Source organism: Seriola aureovittata, chromosome 1, assembly GCF_021018895.1.
Source record: "Seriola aureovittata isolate HTS-2021-v1 ecotype China chromosome 1, ASM2101889v1, whole genome shotgun sequence".
Lineage (NCBI taxonomy): Eukaryota > Metazoa > Chordata > Actinopteri > Carangiformes > Carangidae > Seriola > Seriola aureovittata.
In genome coordinates, this window is record NC_079364.1 from 8,265,117 (window position 1) to 8,282,680 (window position 17,564).

A 17,564-nucleotide genomic window follows, 5' to 3' on the forward strand; every position below is an offset into this window, starting at 1 on the left:
CTACTCAAGTATGGTATAATTACTTGTTGGCGCTGGATGTTTGCTTAATCTTTTCACCAGTGTTCACTCCCACATTTAAACTCGCATTAACCCTCGTCGATAATTTTTAGACAGCACAAACTGAGCTCTGTATTCTGTTTCGCATGGTCTTAAGACTTCTGGAACTAAACTGCTGCTGTAAACAACCACAGTTTCCATTTTGCAAAATAGCAATGCTGGGGTCTTGGGGGAGCTAGATCAGTTTTCCTCATGTTCCATTCTGGAAAGTAATCAAGAAAAACATAAAAAAAAAAAAAAAAAAGCACCACCCAATGCTCGTTGCAATACGTTTGCCTTATTCAAACGTCTCACGTTCTTGTTTACCTATCTGCTGCCACCATGACCACTTTGTCATCCATTAAAGGAAATGACAAGCCTCGTGTGCATGCACCTTCAAAAATGCAAGTCAGCTAGGTCAGAGCTCAAATGCTTTGTCATCCTGAAAAGAGCTCAGGTTTGCTTCCTTTTTCCTCAGATTGTCAGATATCAACTCTTTTCTTTCAGTTATTAATCTACCTTTTCTATTGTACGTGCCTGCCAGCTTTCATTTTCTGCAACACTGTCAATCTTCCTTTATAGAGCCTGCCAAATTAAAATGCAAAGTAAACAGACTGACTGTCAAGACATTATATTCTCCTTTAATGTCAGGATCTAATCTATTTTCTGGCAGATTACAGTATGGTACAAGTAAAACCTAAGACACCATATTCCTAGACAATGGCACAAGTGTTCCTTTTCAGCAGTGCCACACTACATATTCATATTTAGTCTGACATATTCACAGCCCGGGGGATCTCAATACTTCACTTTACTACTAATAACACTAAAGCTGAATTTATGCTTCTCTGTCGGGTTGTTTCTCTGCTCCTGGTGTGGATGCCGACAGCGTGGGGAACTGATTTATAGTTCGTAGGATTTAACCTGTAGATTGTTGCGGCACCGCTACCTCACTAGATGGATGTGTTGTACATTATCAAGACGTGTCGTGCATTTATTATGCACCCAAAGTAATTGGGTTTTCCTTCATTTATTCCACTTTTTTTTTTTTTAATATATATAAACAGAGCTGATTGTGGTTAGAGGAAGTCTTCCAGTGGGGATGGCTTTGCATTATCTCAATATATGCATTTGTGTAACATTACTGAAAAGGAGCATTAGCGGGCATTTTTATCAACCTGCACCGTGTTGTGTTTCCAATCAACAAATACTCCCAGCAATGGAAAAAATGTCAGAGAAAACATTGGGTAGACCAAGTTGGAAAGCAATTTTTGTTGTCTCCATGTAACCCAGATAGCCTCCACTGCCCTGCATGCAGATACCACAACATCTCAACACAAAGGCATAAATCTGCCTTTAGCTGTTGAGTGAAACGTTACCCACCCATATTTTTCCAAACCAGTCAGGACGGTCCAATCCACTTATGTTAAAGCCACAAGATTGCTTCTCTGGCTGTTTAGACAAACGTCCACAGTGCAGATGTTTTTATAATGTGCGGTAAACATCACAGCAATGGCGCTGAAGAAGAAATCAATATACACTGCCTGCAGCTACACTCTGATCTGTCCAGTGTCATTACTGGAGGTTTTTTTTTCTGTAATGGGTGAGTGAAAAGTTTATGATTACTGCAAGTGTTGCTTAATTTGCGACATTAACTGCTTTCTCACGATTTTAATACTCTTGAGATAGACATGTGTTTTTAATGTGAGATTTTCCTGGATCTGTTGTGAAAATTGCATAATACTGTTTATTAAAGTATGACATGAATTTCCCGTGCAAATAAGTGAATCTGGTTCCAGCACCTTGTCCGATTAATGGGAAAATGAACAAGGACAGATAATTACTTCCTGCAGCGTGATCAGATCAGTGGCTTGTCACTTGTGTCTAATTTGATCAGAAGAACCGACAAATGAGTTAAGTCTGAAAATGTTTTTATCATTTTCAGAATTTGTAGTAAACCGTTTGCAGGGTAGCCTGGTTTGATGAATTAATATTTCAAACCTCAAGCCCCATTCTGTGCATTCTCTGGTGCTTTTAGTTTTAGTTTCCCCATGGTGCTGAAAGACTTTTAAAGAGTGAATAGTTTCTTCCGCAACTAACAATTTTCACAGTTGTCATTGTTCATTAATATAATAGAGAAAACTGGGAACAATGTTGGATAACTAATGAATTAATCGATAAATTCTTCGAACAGCGTCAGCAACTGTCTTCTGGGTTTGTGAATGATGTGGTTCATTATTTGACTTCTTTTTTTTACATTAACATATTTAAATAGATTAACATATTATGGCATTTCCAACAAAGCACAACAGCAGCTCTCTTGTTTGCCTAGGTACAAGATTTTACATTTACGACAGAGGAATCAGTGTGTTGGTTACCAAAAAGAGCAACCACACTATACAAAATGGTTGACAGTGGTCCAAATGTGGTTGCCAGGGGCAACTGGCCAACCAGTACTGTCCAACCTTGAGGGCCATAATATGATTTCCTGTAACTACACGCCAAAACCGACTATTTTGTTCAAGATTGGTGGATTTTAAAGGGGATTTGTTGTAACTGGTGACACGGGTGTGAACCAATTTTGAAGTCACCATAAAAATCTAAAGCAAATAAGAGAAAAGTGGGAGATTTTGGCACTGCCAAAACATCCTGCACTAGTTTCTTTGGTAATGTTTTCATTATCAAACAGCTGCAAACACACTGCCAAAGAAACTAGCCCCGTGATATTTACAGTACATGTCTTGCAAAATCAAACGAATAAAGCCTGTAATCCCAGAAGATTCTTTATCCATGCACAGTTAAAAGGAACTGGACATGATCACTGTGCGCCTGAAATGACAACACTTCAGTGGTCTATAAACTGAAACTGCTTTGATGTGAATATGTTTCAAACTTAAGACGAACATAAAACACTTCTATAAATCTGTGTCCATGTGCGCTCAGGCCTGTGCCTGACAGAAAGAGAATTACTACTTTCTTTTTTAAAAAGCATTGACATCTGTATTGAAGTTCCACTCGATCATGTGTTTCAACTTTAGACTGCAGCAATTTTTGTCATTTGTGGATGTTCTCTCATTTACTCGTCAATAGCACAAGTGAGGCATGTGTCAGCCCAGAGAGACAATGTTTCTCTTTGATTCTACAGACGACACTGGATCCTGCAGTATGATTAGAGCAATGGGGACAGTGCCTCAGAACCACCCACTCACTGCCACCATGTTACAGTATTGATGTGCACTGAGGAAATCCCACACATCATCTTCACAGACCTTTCCTGCTCTACAACAACAACAACTCGACTCAACAATGTACATTTATAAAAGACCGTGACATTCCTACGGATAAAAATCAAGCTTACGGAATCTGCTTTCTGTCAACAAATTGATGGGCTACAGCAACTGTAGAGCAGCAACAATTTCATACCACTTGTGTGCACCTTGCAGTGAAAAGATCACCAGTGTCAGAAACAAATGAAGCAAGAGCGGCGAACAAGGTCATGTTGTTTTTGAGTGGGTGAATTAAGACCCTACTGAAAGCAACAGTGTGTTAAATATACTAATGCAATTTGACAGGGCTTCATTATTATGACAACAACAAAAATCTCATCAATATCAGCCTGAATGGACTCATAATTTCTGTGTCTTATCTTTCTAAGAATACAGAAATGATCCATCAAACCAAAAGGCAAATGAGACAGCATTTCTGCAGCACTCGGGACTGTGCATCACCACAAAAGCTGACAATATCTTTAGAGCGTGTGTGGCAGAGAGTTGAGCGTAACCTGGGCTCGCATCCCAGGAAAAGATGGATCACCAGTCTCTGGCAAAGCAGCAACTGTGCAACAAGCATTCAAAGCTCTTTCCTGCTATAATTGGAAATTCGCTCGCGAGGAAACCAATCAATGCTATAAAAACTAAAGCAGAATTGCATATTCTTTGACCCATGATACCAGTTTACAGCTCACAAGACAACTGTCACATCTAGTCAACTTTTTCAACAAAATAGTAACCCCAGGAAATAAAGGAGGTAATGTTCTCCCATAACCCAACAGCTCACACATATATATAAAAATATATAAGATTTATTTTGGTGGCTTAACCCAGATACATTTGCCCCCACAAGTGTCCCAAGCTGATTCACAGGATGGATGGACGGATCAATACTGACAACAGAAGAGCAGATCCAGTTCACATCCTTTGTTTAGTCTACAGCATTTCAAGTAATCCACAAGCTGTCAGAAAAACACCTCACTGTGTTTTGACATTTTAACAAGCAAATAAAACGGCAACGAGCTGTTTTAATTAATGATATCTACAGACACACTGAAGGGACTGTGAGTCAAATGACATGTTTGTTGCAACATTAAAAACACTTGTTTCCACTGCTACTATTTCTGCAATACTTAAATATTCCTCATGTGCCCATTAGCATGCTGCTAGCTGCAGACTGAAACTGAACCTCAGCATTTTTCTATCTGGCGGAGATGAAGAGACGACGATCCAAATCCACCCCCCAACTATTCTATATGACACCTCTCTCTTTCCATATATATATATATATATATATATATATATAATATATATATATATATATATAAAGTATATTATATGCGTATATATGCGCACACTCACACACACTTAAAGCCAAGTGTGCAGCTGCGTGCAATGGACTCTGTATTAGGCCTGTGACTAATGGATGTTATCGCAATCAATTGTTTTCTTGATTAATCGTTTGACCCTCCTAATAACAGTAAACAGCAATAAAAACGCCAGTTAAAAAAAAAGAAGATATTTTCACATTTGAGAAGCTTAAAGAAGAGAATGTTTACGTTTTCTACTTTAAATGATTTTGACCTGCTCTGTATTGATCAATATCTAAAGCTCTGAGATCAGGATAAGGCTCAAACACTGAACTGTGAAATCCTGAGACTCAAAAAAAAAAGAATTTCCTAAACGTTTTTATTCACTAATTCTTCCTTTTAAATGTCTCCCTGTTAAATGCAGCTGACTGTGCAGAGTAGCAAGTAAAACGTCTGCTGTATGCATTACTGGCTACTATCTGGAAGTCAGATCATGTATGTAATGCTGTTTTTCCTGCAGACTCTCAAGTGTTGGATGTTGTAGCTTCCCACCAGGGCTTTAACGAGCCCAACCCCCACCACTTTAGGTGGACCACTTCAAATAAATCTCAACCATGGGGAAACACTGAGTGATGTTTTTAACTACAAAGATTCTCCATCTCCTCTCAATCTGTGAAACGACACTAACCACATTATGAGTCTAACACCAACTCACAAAGGGAGTCAAGGAACGCATAGGCTTCTCATTCCGAAGGTCTATTATTATTACTTCTATTTATTTGCCCAAGTAAAATCCAAGAATGCAATTGCACATGGGAATATACATTCATAAATGGCTTCATTCAAGTGATTTTAAGGTACTTAAAAAGGATATAGGCCAAATCCTTTCTGAGTTTGCCATCAGCTGGTGTGCGCCCATGAGATGACGGGAGACTTACAAAGCCAAAATAATCCCCTTGTTCTGGACTAATCTGATGCCCTGGACCTCTAAACAAACACTGTTACAATTTCCTCTTCCACACTGTTTCTTGGACGTCCAGCCTCATGTGGAACACATTTTTAAAAGGTACGTAAAATGAACACAAAACGTAATAATAATTTTCACTGTTTTTTTTTTTCAGATCCTCGCAACATAATATTTCCTTCTGGTCATACACATACTGACAAATACATATTTGGTCAAAGTAAAAGCCACTGATCATCACATACATTAGTCACTTTTACAATCAGTTGTTTCCCCCCCATTTAAAAACATCACAAGCTCCTCAGTTGTCTCAAAAATCACATCTGGTCAATAATAAAATGGGGATTTCCTCAAGTGGCATTGCTCGTATATTCAGCTTAAGCACTCGTCCAAGCATTGGGCAAATTTACACATCTCTGACAACAATAAAATGTTATGTTATTGTGTGGAGCTTAGAGTCTTAAATTTCACTTCCATTTTGCAAATGATAGCTCTTTCAGATTGTATAAAATGTACCTGGTGTGCTACAGCAAAGCTCCTTACAATCATTAAAACAAATTACTGGTATAAAAAAAAGGTTATCAAATGGAGAAGAACTGAGCCTGTCTCACCATAAAAAAAGATGAATTTTTCCTGTTCCAAAGGAAGGAACAAATGTTTGCTCTGAAGAAGTATTACATTTATTAATAGTACCACCAGCAACATGAAATCATCCGGGCCTGACATTGTTATATTACTATGTTTTGCATAGATCTCTCTATTACCCTAAATATCCAATATTCATTTTGTGGTCGTATGTGTGACTGTTTATCTACGTCATTCACATTACTTCCTGTTAAGTCACTTGATAGTTTGAAACCAACTAACCAGTCAGGCTCTAGTGACTGCATGCCAAGCCTTTACTTTGAGCAACCCAACTGCTAGCCACTGCTGATGTTTTTGACAAAGTGTTTGAATACAAAACAACCACAGGTCTGCTGCTAAGTGGAGTGTCCAAAGAACTTCCAACATGCTGCACATAAGCAAATGCTAGGTGCGAATCAGCCATATTTATTGCATGGCACACTGGAACAAAGTGGATTAACAGGACAGTGAAGTGTTGCTACAATTGAGCATAGGAGGAATTCATGTAATATCTCACACCTGCATTTATGTTATGGTTATCTTTTATCAGAGTCACCAGCTCAGAGTTTTTGCCAGCAAATGAAGTTGCCAAAATGCAAGGTTACCAAACTGGTTTTTCAAATGTACTGCATTATCATGAATGCTTTAGGTTCTTCAGGAACAAGTAAAATGTTTCACTGCCAAATATTCAAAGTTTCCTTTCTCGGTTATTGATGTTTTTATCTGAACAAAAAGCATGGACAGTAGGTGGTTAAACACTTGAAAACAAGTCTTAGGGCAACAACATTATTGATTGCTTTTTTTGATTACTTGAGAAAATCAACAGATTAATTAATAATAAAAAAAAACGTGTTGATGCTCCTATAAGTTTCAGAGCCTCTGTGTGAAGCATTTTGATCGGTGAAACTTATTTTGGCGATGCGCTCTCTCAGCCCCGACCACAGTGCAACCGTGGTGTATCTGGTTTAACAGGACCGTGCTGGAAAGGTAATAGGTCTGTTTACAGTGTTTTTGCTGTGCAAGACATCAGAAAAAATTGGGCAAAAAATTAGGTTGTTCACCCAGATATTGTTTTTACATCACTGTGGATCAGAGCCAAAGCCCATTTAGATTGCTTTTGTTGAAAGAACTGTGACCAAGATTTGTACTGAGACAGACCTTTTCAGTGTAAATATAAAATTGTCAGAGCTCTGTGGTGGACAAATCTAACCTGGCCAATTTATCTCTTCAGTTTTAGTACACTCTAGTAAAACTGAATTTGCAATTTTCACAGACACTGTTGACATTCTCTGAAATACATCCCCCTGGGGTAATGCTAGAGACTAGTCCATTAATTTGGTCAGGTCAGATGGAGGACTTAGGAGTTGCATTGTAAGCCTTAAGCAGTTGCACGAGTAAAAACAGAAATAAGCAACACAAATGATAATATGTGAACAGCCAATCATATCAGTTTAACTGTAGGCAGTAGTTCATTAGGAACAAAGAACAAGGTTCTGCAAAACATACAAAACCGATACCAACATTATCTTGCAGCTTGCTTACACAATGACAACCAAATCTCACACTTTTCCACCCACAAACCTGACATTTTGCCTAGACCAACATCGCAACTTCAACTTTACATGAATACTGCTCCATTTTAAAGGCAACCTGTTGGGGTTGGATATTTATCAACCCTCCTGCAGAAACTTTCACATTTTATAATTCTTTTTTTTATAAAATACATAATTGTAATCTCAGATCTTGACTAACTGACATATATGTTAACCTGCAATCGAGTATTGAGCTGCAGTCAACATGACCAGTTTTTAAATGTGGTACTGTCACACTCTATGGAGCAGCACAGGCCACAGGATAGAGAACAGGGTTAGCCCAAAGTGGTCTTGTAAAAAAAAAAAAAAAAAAAAGAAAAAAGAAAAAAAGTGCTTTAATTGAATGACTCACTTCACTGAGATTGGACAGCCCCAACAAAATGAGCCAACGAAAAGAAACTGACTAATCTGGAGAGAAGGGTCCCAACATTTTTTCCTATCAGAAATCTACAAGGTTTATTAGACCACAGTACACCATTTCTTAAGATCTTATCCCCTTAAATTCCACTAGAGAAGACAGTTTACCACATATAAGGCGTTGCTGAAGTGTAACACCTTATATTCAAAGTGTTGTTTGTTAACCAGTGTAGTGGAAGTGAAACATGGGGTCACACACAGTCTCACATTCTGTTGAAAAACCTCAGGAGTTACACGCTACTGAAAAACGTTTCATTTTCTGTTTATACTGAGAATCTCAAAAAACCCCACTCACAGAGCCCCTGGGGTCCCCGGTACTCAGCTTGGGAAACACTGTAGGCACTACACTGGAGGAATCTGCAGCTTTAACTCTGTCCAACTAGTGTTTCCTCAAAAAACATTTTGTTGCCTAAAATTGAACTTAAAATAAAAATGATTGGTGCATACAAGCAGGCGAGTGGTTCTCCTCTGCCTGAAGTGAAAGCTGACCGTTACTACCCGTGTACTAAAGCTATTTCATTAGGTGCTTCAACGTTACTCAGGATAAGAGCACGTTAAGTTAGCATTTTACATGTTTACACGTTAGTTGAACTTCAAGAAGCTAACAGCGCTAACTTAGCTTGGTGTAATGAGCTAATCTGACTTGTACGCTAGCAGGCAGAGTGAAACAATGAGCTCAGAGTGCAGTCAGGCTTGGCTAGCTTCTTGCTGCTGCATGCTGTGTGGCTTTATGTTGTAAAGCTAGCCAGCTTTCCTTGCACGCAAGGCTGGCGTTAAATGGCTAGCGAGCCTTTGCATTATCAACAATAAGATAAAAAAAAAAAAAACATTCACTAACTTACCGACTTAGCTAGTCACTCTTATTCCAAACCCCCGGTCTGTCCATGGTGGTGTGCACTCCATAAAAAGATCAAATCAGAGTAATGGGCTTGAATTACAACAAAACCTCTAAAAAAAATCTGAAGCACCAGAAACCAGTGGCAGCGCACTCCCCAAGACATCCAACACAAGAGAGGAGGGGAGGCCAGCGATTCACTGGACTTCTGCCATCACACTTCGAGATACCGTCCACATCGAAAACAACCGAGTCCGGAACGCATTTTTATCGGTGCCGTCTCAAGCCCGACACCAGTCCAGTCCACTCCCGCGACCTTGTGGCAATTAATCCCACAGTTAACAGCTTCCCATCCAGGTTAATTCCTCCGTATTCACCGTTTCTGGATGAGCGCCGTGGTGGTTCTTCTAGTGGGAACTGATACAATGTAGCCAACCAGCAGCAGCGGGAGCGGTTAGGAAATCCAGGACACGCGGTTCCACTCGGATTGAACTGTCACACTCCACAGAGCCCGGGCTAAAGATATGGAACTGGATTAACCGCACTGAATGGACTGTGATTTAATTTGTTTGTTCTCTACGAGGAATGTCCACCAGGCAGCCCAAATGACATAAAATGTGTTGAGTAATAGACTGGTAGCTGGTGGCTCTGGGCACGGTCATAGCCAGGACTTTAGATATACGAAGGTCGCGAGTACAAATTTTAATTTAATAAGCATAAATAGTTTACAAGAGGAAAGGACTGAATTACAAAATACAATACAAAACAGAATATGCCGCTGGTAACAAATAGTAAAAATCATGTTAAAAATCAATTCAAAGACTTCTTACCAGTAAGTGATCTGCTTACATAGAAACACAAAGAAAAAAATAAAAAGGAAAAAAAAAAAGGAAACAATGATGCAACACAATATACACTGTATGTAGCCTGTACACACGCAATTTACATTTAATGCCTCTCAAACCAAGGACACGAAGAGTCGCATATACCTCAAGGGTGGGGGGTTGCTTCAGATGTCTCTATACATGAATTACTCTTCTTAGGAATCATTATCATTATCCATTACTGCCAGTGTAACTCCATTATCTTCTATTTACTAAACTGTGTTGTCTTATTTTATTCACACACATGATTACATCATATCCTTAACCTGCTTACCTAAGGGTGGTTTATTTTTTCTTTTCTTTTTAAGAGCTATCAGCCTGTTTTCTTGCAAAATATCAACATTTAAGTACAAATTGGCCCTTTTTTATATTAATTACTTTGGGAATGAATTCATGATAAATATTCCATGTTCAAGAGGGAGATGTACTGAAACCAACAGTCAATACAATAATGTAGCCCACCTCTTTCCAGAAATGTCCAATCTATATTTCCCTAAATAATGAAAGTGTTCCTTTGACATTATTACATTTAGTATGAATATCAGGGATGTTACTGTCAAACAAAACTAAGAAAGTTAGAAAAAAAAATATGTGAATATGTGAAATTTTTATATTATATATAAGGCTGTTTAATTACACGGTCTCTACAAACGTACCCAGTCATGATGCTGATTAAGAACATTTTTTGGGTTGCTGTGTGAAAAAAACCCTTTGACTGGTGTTTAATTTGTAATAATGCAGTTACAAATGTTGGTAATCCATTATTAAAAACACATCTCACTTTGTAATAAGCCAGCTGGTCTGCAGATATAAACACGATACAGGTGTACATTTTGATAACTTATTGATGATTGGGTTTTGGTCTGTTTTTTCTGCAGACCTTTTCCAGAAGGAAAGTGGTTGAGCGATCCACTGGAGCCGCTTTTCTGATGAACGCAAGAGCTCATCTAAGAAGATAAATCAAGTGTCATGCTGGAGGAGGATGAACACCAGCCAAAGGGATTTGTCACAACCTGGCAACCCAAACATTGATCTTATTAATGGCTTATAATTGATCAAAAAGCCTTAGCAGATGAATTATTTAACATTAATAAAGCTGTTGGTTACCATTTAGAAACTCTATATAGATGAGGCATTATTAGAGAGTGGTATGGTTCAAACACGGTTCTATAGTAAATACATCATATACATTAATCTGTTACATAATATACTCGTGAACAATAAAGGAAACATTCCTTTTCAGGTAGTCATTGATATCTGCAAATAATTGCTGGATTCTTCCAACTGTATCAAATGTGCATCTTGTTGAAGGTCAACACTTTTTAATCTCGTGATTACACAAAAGAAAACTGCTGCAGTCAAAACTCCATCTTCACGCTTCAGGGTGGATTGAACATGTTACCTTTGTGACTACCTAAGCCATGTTCTAATTTCACTGAACTGAATCTATTAACAAACAACCAAGAGGGAAATTCTCGGAAAACAGCGAACCAGGAAAAAAAAAAAGAAAAGAAGATTCCACCAATAAGACCTTTTCAGATATGTCACAATTCCAACTCTCACAGCACCGTGGATAACCTTTCATGTTATCCAGCTTCAAACACCATGAAGGCTTTAAGTCGTTGTCTCTCTCTGCGCTGGTTTCCCAGGCAACAAGAATATGATAATGTTGCCTTTGACATGACAGAAGGAATCATCTCGCTAACAAACAGAGACAACAGGCACAGGGAGGGCTGGGGGAGAGGCGGGGGGGGGGGGGGGGGGGCTGAATTAATGGACTCATTTTCACACAGAGGGAAAAGCAGCAGCAGCTACTCACCATCCTCCATCTTTCTCTATTGCCTTCGATGCATTCCTGCTGGCAGGCACACTCATGCCTCCCCAAGGGAACAGCCAACCTCCATTGGAAAGCTAAATAACAGTCAGTGGTCGGTGGGGACTGGAGGGGACAGATTTCTGATGATGACTGCCCTTCAAGGCTGAGGCTCCAAACCAAGTGCTCTCGCTGCTGAGCGTCACACCAACTAAAACCTGAAATGAACAAGCTGTGTGGACGCCATGTGTTTTCCATCAGTGAAAAAGGGCTAATCAGCCAGCCATGTGGAATCACAGAGGGGCTGGCTTGATTCGTGTGATCATCTTTCCATTACTCTATAAAAGAAACTATAAAGCCTTGAAACCTATCTAAAAGAGACTTGTTCTTTCGTATGTTTAAATTAAAGATTCTTGTCAACAGCAGACAGCGCTGTTGCACATTCATCAAAGGCGGTAACATAGATACAGTAGAATAAAGTGATACAAAATTACATCATTACTAAAACAAGGACAAACAACACAGAAGAATACAACAAATTGTTTATACCATGACCAAATTCATTTCCATTCACGACGTGAATGATTGTAGAGGCAGCAGTTTTTCTACCGCATTACATCTACTTGTAACAGTTGTTTACTTGTGTTTTACCATTTTCAGGCATGTTAGCAGCATGTTTTTAGGGATGGCAGTTTCAGTCTGTTGATTGGTTCACCACTTTGGTGCAAACTGAATTGTCTCACTATTGGATGGATTTCTATTTCATTTTAAATAGACGGTCATAGTCCTGAGAGGATGAACCCTAGTGATTTTGGTGATCTGCTGACTTCACCACTGACCACGCCTCTAGCGCCACCACGAGGTTGACAGTTTTGGTTTTGAGTGTAATATCTGAATAATTATTGGATGTATTGCCATGAAATATTATACAGACATTTATGCTCCCCAGTGGATGAACCTTAATGACTCTGGTGATCCACTGACTTTTCCTTTAGCGCCAACTAATGACACTCCATTCAGCCTCAGTTGTACTTTGTGTTTAGTGCTAATTAGTGAATGTTAGCATGTTAAAGCGCTAAATCAAGAGGGTATAACATGGTAAACATTATACCTGATTAACATTAGCATCTTAGCATTGCGATTTGTAAGTATGTTAGCATGCTGACGTTAGCATTTGGCTCAAAGCACAGTAACAGAGCTGCTAACATGGCCGTAGACTCACATTACAGTGCACCATATTTACCATTTGCAACTCTACAGCTGTCAATGATATTGCAAAATATCTGAAAGTGTCTGAAATAGAGTGAATGAGTGAGATTCAGATGAACAGGGAGAAGACCCTGTGGTCTGATTGCCTCACATCAGCGAAGGTCATTTACTATTAGTGCTTAATGGACAGGAGTCGGGAGACAACAACATACATTAAGGCAAGAGAAATCTGTTTTCTTGAACGTGAGATCAGCCGTGAGCCAAGAATTAATCAACAATGACCAGTGACGTCAATATAGTAATATTGGAGACATTTTGCTGAGGAGATTATTTTAAAGCCATGTTGTAAGACAGATCTGGTTCCTAGAATACACTCGGACCAAACGTGTGACTTGACTATTGCACGAAAAAGCAAAAATCAAAAGCAGAAATAATGAGGGGTTTACAGATTGGTAAAGATGTATTCATGTGTCTCTCTAACACGTTCCGTGTCCCTCCTCTTGCAAAAATGAGATCAACTAAGAAAGTAATGACATTTTTTTACTCCATGTTCTAATTTTATATGAAATATCTCATTTGGGACAAACTTAGATTTTGACCCAATTAGTCAAACAGAAATCATACAACAGTAATGCAGTAGTGCAATAGATATGTCTGAATGTAACAGATCTAGAAAGAAAGATTTATTGTGAGTATAGTGGTTGTAAGGCGTTTTTTTCCTGACATTTTCCCTTATTGCTGCTTCTCCAAATTTAAACCGCTTTGTCAAATATCTACCCATTTGTCACATCATTACATTTCAACAGTCACAAGAATAAGAACACATTCTGTGAGCCTGTGGCGAAAAAAAGGAGCTTGCATTTATTGTCTATCATATAGCAATATGCTAATAGTTAATCCAGAGTAATCATGTTATGTATCAGTTACAGTGCCTGCTCCTAAGAAAACAGAAGCCTGGAAGGGACTATTTTACATATTTAAGAGACTAAAGCTTGAAAATCACTATGTTCAGAGATTTATCCCTCCTGACAGAAGAGGCCTTGAAGACAGCTATCATCTGAACTGTATTCCGTGTGGCATCATGTGGGCTAACAAGCTCTGAGAAACTGTGAAGACGTCCTGGTGGGGGGGCTTTCTGTGGAGAGGAATTATACCATAATAAACAAGAACACACAGGCATCGCTTCCATTTGCCGTTTCTGTTTCCACTTTAGGAAATTGATGTGGCCATAATTTTAAATATCCGCTGCTACATTTGTGTTGTTACAGGTACCATGTCATTCAGCAAGGTCAGAAGGTCATGGACTAAATTGATCACTTATCAGCAGATCTTTAGAAATGGCAATGAGTGAAAGCCATTTGTGATGGAAAATCCATTTTTAATTGAATTTATGCATCTGCTCTCCTTTTGAGGGCTCACAATCATTTTCCTGACACGCCAGAATTATTTTCTGTTGAAGTCAGTTTGGTCTTCTACTGTGAAGATTTACTGATATTTGCACAACACAGATTTCCTTTGATCACAGTCATCTGTGAAAATAACTTGGTTACACTTTATGATACAGCCTGCAATTTACAATGTAATTTTGTTGTCCAACAAAATACTTACTAGTTCCACTGCTACTTACATGTAAGTGCAGTAAAGAAAAGGACACAGTGGGAACAAGGGAGTAACAATTGGGTATCTTAGAGGAAAGGAGGAATAAATTACACTCACTATTTGTAAATATCATGTTACTAGTGAGGAACATTGCTAGGAAACTAAAATGAATTTTGGTAAAATGGTGTTAACAACACTGATATTTTGGCCCACAAAGTTATTATGGTTTAACGTATTTCAGTTACGATATGCAAGCCTAATTGTAGGGTTCTCCAAGAAAACTTGAAGGAAAAGGTGTATACGTTTTAGAATAATGAGGGACTTGTCAATCATTTATGAGGTGCAACTATAGGGGACCCACTGGCAATTTAGCCTGCCAGCTAACGTTGTTTGAATTGAGTACAGAGTATTTGCTGGTCTGTACTGGACTCAGTCTTCACACAGATTTGACAAATCATACATTGTGCAAAAGCTATGTCTCCTATTCAAATCATTTTTGGACCGTCATATCACTACAACAGCTGTTGACACAGATAGTTTCAGACTTGTGGTTATGGCTCCAAAGTGTTTTCCAGAGAAAATGTATCACTACAGGCCTTATGTTCCCTTTTTCATGCCAAAAAATAGTCAAGGCAAAAAAACAAAACAAAGAACCATTTCTCTGACTTTTTGGTTGTAAAAGAGTTTCCTTTCAAAACAGACCAGGGTTACGACTGTAATCAAAAGGCTTGAAGAACAGTAACTTTTTTATGTTGGGAACATAATTTTTGGACTCATGGAGATGTGTAGTAACAGTTTAATGTTTAAAAAGGAAGCTAGTTTTATTATTTTAAGAATATGCAGACAAAAAGTAGTATTTTACTCTTCATCTACATAGCAACAATACTTTTATGCTACTCTAAAATGCCCACTTGTTACTCCCTTGTTCTCCATTTAAGTACCAGCTGGAAGAAGAAGTAGTTTATTGGTGCTTGATTCATACAATGAAATTACACTGTAAATCGTGGGCTGTATTATAAAGTTAACATTTACTGTTGCCCACACCTCAAGGGCAAACAGGTCGTTGCTCTTCGTGAACACACAACACATGCGGATATCCACGTCTTAGATCTCTCTCTTTTACTCACTTGCCTTAAGGGAACCCCCCTCACCCCCACACCCCCCACCCAGATGGGGCCCACCTTAGACCTCTGGACTAATCAAAGCCGACACACAATGACACACATTGGAGCCAGTACAAAAAGCAAGAAGGGAAGGAATCCTGCTCTACTTCCAAATTCCATAATACTTGCTCCTACATCAAGGTTACAGGAGAGTGCAGAGATTACTTCCTGTCGGCCATTAGAGCAGGTTGTCCACTAATCAGAAGGTCAGTGGTTCAATTCCTGGTTGCTCCAGTCCACATGTCCAATTCCTTGGGGAAGATATTGAGCCCCAAATTACCCCCAATGTGTGTGAGTGACAGAAAAAAAGTGCTGTATGTTTAGAAAAAAGCACTGTATGAATGTGTGTGAAAGGGTGAATTTAGGTTGTAGTGTAAAGTGCTCTGAGTGGCCAATAAGACTAGAAAAGTGCGCTCCATTTACCACTTGGTGATAACGGTGAGGCGCTGTGTGTTTGAAGTCCTGAGATGTTGTTGTGGTAGTTCAAGGATTTCAGTGAATCAAAAGTCTGCTGTCAAATTGTCTTCAATGAACCAATATCCTTTTCTAAATATTTCCTTTGTGCGTCCACCCTGGTTCGACAAGCAGCGTTCTGTGACAGATTATGAGATGGATGACCCACAAGCCGGTCCCAGGTTGTATTGTTCCCCCGCCTGCCACCACCTCTTCTAAAGTGCTCCAAAGCCTAATTCATCTTCCAGGCCTGTGGGGATGGGGGTGGGGGTGGACCCTATGCCCTCCGTCCAATCAGTCTCTCAGCGAGCACACAAAGGTCCTGCTGCTTCTACAACTGGAAACTTGGCTTGATGGTAAGGGGGGCATACTGTTGGACTGGAGTCAATTGCATTTCATTTCAATCAGGAAATTCAGCTGGGCATCTTTTTCAGCCCAAATGATGAATAAACACATTACCTTTTTTTATGTGTAATTTAATTTAAAACCTTAGCTAACTGGTTGAAAGTTGGATGGTGACAAGAATTTTAGTTGGGGTTCTTACTCCTGAAACAGGTGGTGCTCAAAATTGGATGACACCCTGCGTGTTATATTGCTTCATCTTCTCTGATTAGTTCCTCTCCCCTATTCACCAGCATCATTAACAGCAGGGTGGCTGGTTTGTGATGTAGCAGAAGAAGCCTCAGGCACTGATCAAGCAGAAAAACACCACTGATAGTCGGTCGGTGTGATTTAAAGCAGAAGTTTGACATTTTAGGAAATGCACTTATTGGTGGAAAGTTAGATGAGAAGATTGATATCACTCTCGTGTTCGTTAATTACAAAGCTACATCCAGCAGACCAGAAAGAGGGAAAAAGGAGCAGCCCAGCTCTGTTCAAAGGGAACAGAATCCAGATACCAGCATCTCTAAAAACTCATTAATTCAACTGCTAAATCTTGTTTGTGTAATTCATCCAAACACTGAAGTGTAAAAGCAACATTTTACAGTTTTACGGGAGCTATGTAAACACACTATTTGTTGGCTCCATGGCCACGTAATCCCTGTAAAATGGAAGAACTGTCATCTTTACACTTGGGTGTTTATATTGAGCAAACATAGAGATATAAATGTTATAATTAGTGAGCTTTAGAGGTGCTGGTAGTAAAAGTCTTCACATGATCTGCCATCAATTATTTCAATCAATCAACAAGCAGCCACAGTGGAATAGAGCAGCAATATGATGATAAAGATGATGTCCTAAGAATAAAAGGAAAGTAAGAGACAAATGTATATAAATAACTGAACGTCCTATACCCCCCCCCCCCACACCAGTGATAACACATTCTGTAGCCGACTGGGTGACAGACAAAACACAATCTTCTAACCTGTTTAATATCTGTGAATCAAATTCAATC

General features: G+C 39.1%; 1 protein-coding gene across 2 annotated transcripts in view; it reads right to left on the reverse strand.

Moving 5' to 3' along the window:
- The window catches only part of LOC130166947 (zinc finger protein 609-like), a 75,177-nt gene extending 64,739 nt beyond the window's left edge, over positions 1 to 10,438 (reverse strand). For both annotated transcript variants that reach the window (XM_056372823.1, XM_056372815.1), the window contains exon 1: positions 9,055 to 10,438. The gene's annotated coding sequence lies outside the window, so the exon portion shown is untranslated. The remainder of the gene's footprint in view (positions 1 to 9,054) is intronic.
- Between the last annotated feature and the right edge of the window lie 7,126 nt (positions 10,439 to 17,564).